The sequence below is a fragment of the Chiloscyllium plagiosum genome, unplaced genomic scaffold, assembly GCF_004010195.1.
Source record: "Chiloscyllium plagiosum isolate BGI_BamShark_2017 unplaced genomic scaffold, ASM401019v2 scaf_4783, whole genome shotgun sequence".
NCBI classification, from domain to species: Eukaryota; Metazoa; Chordata; class Chondrichthyes; order Orectolobiformes; family Hemiscylliidae; genus Chiloscyllium; species Chiloscyllium plagiosum.
In genome coordinates this window covers 26475-29694 of record NW_025214913.1, presented here as the reverse complement: position 1 = coordinate 29694, position 3220 = coordinate 26475, and positions in this window count along the sequence as shown.

Sequence of the window (3220 nt, the reverse complement as noted above, 5' to 3'; positions counted from 1 at the left end):
CAAATTCATCTGCACCTCCACACACAACATTTACTGCATCCACTGCACCTGATGTCGCCTCCTCTACATTGGGGAGACAGGCCGCTTACTGGCGGAACATTTCAGAGAACACCTCTGGGACATCCACACCAACCAACCCAGCCGCCCTGTGGTTGAACACTTTAACTCCCCCTCCCACTCCGCCAAGGGCATGCAGGTCCTTGGCCTTCTCCATCACCAGACCATGGCAAGCGACGCCTGGAGGAAGAGCACCTCATCTTCTGCCTAGGAACTCTACAACCACAAGAGATGAATGCAGATATCTCCAACTTCCTCATTTCCCCTCCCCCCACCTTATCTCAGTGCCAACCCTCCGACTCTGGACCTGCAATTTTCTTCCTGACCTCTCCGCCCCACGCTCTCTCCGGCCTATCACCCTCACCTAAACCTCCTTCCACCTACGCATTCCGAACGCCACTCCCCCAAGTCCATCCTCCCTACCTTTTATCTTAGCCTGCTTGGCCCACCTTCCTCATTCATGAAAAAGGGCCTATGCTCGAATCGTCGATTCTCCTGCTCCTTGGATGCTGCCTGACCGGCTGCGCTTTTCCAGCAACACAGTTTTCAGCTCTGATCTCCAGCATCTGCAGTCCTCACTTTCTCCTACAGGAAATAGAGCTTAGTGACATGGTGTAAAGTCTACAATCTTTCCCTCAATGTCAGCAAAACAAGGGATCTGGCCATTGACTTCAGGAATTGGACTGAAGGACACACACTGGTCTCTGTCATTGGTGCTGATTTGGAGGTGATGGACAGCTTCAAGTTCCGAGTAATAAATATCACAAACAATCAGTCTATCCATGTCAACTCTACAGCCAAGAAAGCACATCAATTCATCTACCCCCTCAGACGGGGAAGAAAATTTAGCATTTTGGCAATGACTCTGATCAATTTTAATATTGCACTGCAGAAAACATTCTATCCAGACGCTTCGTTTGGTAACTGCACTGGCCGTATTGCAAGAAATTGCAGAGATGCATGTACCAACACAATCCATCACGCAAATTATATTTCCTTCCATTGACTCAGTCTTGAATTCCCACTGCTTCAGGAATGCAGCCAACACAATCAAAGGCCCCTCCCACCACCGCAATGCTCTTTCCCAAACTCTTCCATCGGAGAGAAGATGCAAATGTTTGAAAATATGCACCAATGGATTCAGAAAACAATTTCTTCCGTGCTGTTATCAAACTTATTAATAGACCTGTCATATATAGAGTTGATCCTTCTCTGCACCTGTTCAAAAGCTGTGAAATTATATTAAACTGATGTCCTTATGTAAGGTATGATTTGTACTGGAGAGAATGCAACACAATATTCTTCACTGTTTCTCAGTTTGTATGACTATCATAAAACAAGAAAAATCAATCTGCATACCATACGTCTGGGTCTGGTCTGCTCGATAACACGTTAAACCTATGTCTCCTGTGGTCTGTGTAAAAGACTTCCATTATCCATTACTTTGATGCCTGTCATAATTTCGAAAGGATCTATTTCGTCTCCCTCAGCCTCGACGTTCATGTGAAAGAAATGATTTATTATATTGTCCAGCATTATTTATGATGGGAGGTGGCAGGACTGCAGATATTATGTCTGATCTGTGATTGATGAAATCAATTAGCCTTGTCTATCCGTTGCTTCTTATGGTTTCTGGCATGCAACTATTTCTGTGTCGTAGCTTCACCAGGGTGAACCTTACGTTTAGATATACCAAGTGTATGCACTCATAGAACATAGAACATAGAAAAGTATAGCACAGAACAGGCCCTTTGGCCCACGAGATTTAATCCTAATGTCAAATATAGTAACTTAACCTACGCACCCCTCAACTCACTGCTATCCATGTGCATGTCCAGGAGTCGCACCAATGTCCCCAGTGATTCTGCTTCCATGACCACAGCTGGCAACCGATTCCATGCATTCACAAATCTCTGCGTAAAGAACCTACCTCTGACATCTCCTTTATACCTTCCTCCTAATATCTTCAAACTATGACTTCTCATACCAGTCAATCCTGTCCGGGGGAAAAGTCTCTTCCTATTGATTGTATCAATTCCACACATTATTTTCTATACCTCGATCAGGTCTCCTCTCTTCCTCCTTCTCTCCAGAGAGAAAAGTCCGAGGTTATTCCAACTTTCTTCATAAGGCAAGCCCTCCAGTACAGGCAGCATCCTGGTAAACCTTCTTTGCGCTTTCTCCGAAGCCTCTGCATTTTCCTGTCATAGGGCGACCAGAACTAGACACAATATTCAAAGAGTGGTTTCACCAGGGACTTGTAGAGCTGCAGCAAAACCTCGCAGCTCAACCTCAATCCCCCTGATTGAAAGCCAATACTCCATATGCTTTCTTAATAACCCTATCCACTTGGGTCGCAAATTTGAGGGATCTATGTACTTGCATACCCAGATCCCTCTGCTCATCCACACTGCCAAGGATCCTGTCATTAATCTTATATTCAGCATTCGTGTTCCTCCTTCCAAAATGCATCACTTCGCGTTTATCCACGTTGAACTCCATCTGTCATGCCCAGATCTGCATTCTATCTATGTTGCGCTGCAGCCTGAAGTAGCCATTTATACTGTCGACAATACCTGCAACCTTAGTGCCATCTGAAAACTTACTAACCCACTTTTCAACCTCCTCATCCAAGTCATTTATAAGAACTACAAAGAGCAGAGGCCCAAGAACAGAGCCCTACGGGACCCCAATCAACACTGTCCTCCAGGCAGAATATTTTACATCCACAACCACTCTCTGCTTCTGTCAGCCAGCCAGTTATGAATCCAGATCGCCAAATCTCACTGTATCCCATACTTCCTGACGTTATAAATTAAAGTCCTCTACTCTTGATCACTGGCTCCAAGTCATAACCCTCCCATTCATCTGCTTCCCCTGCCCTTCCATTTCTTCGTTGTCATGCCTTTGGAATGTAGATTGTTTAGAGCCTTGGTAAATTTGTACAGTGCATCTTGGAGGCTGTCATTGAGTTACACCATGCAGAAGGACTTGTTAATACTTACGAACAGTCTCTAACACACTCATTAAAAGGCAGAGCCTTTAGGAACAGCTGAAACAAAAATAAACCAGGTTTCTTCAGGATTAAAGCACCTATCACTGCCGCGAACAGAGAGAGCTCCTGAGCAGGTGAAGACTTCCCTGTATCTTGTTCAGAGTCCCA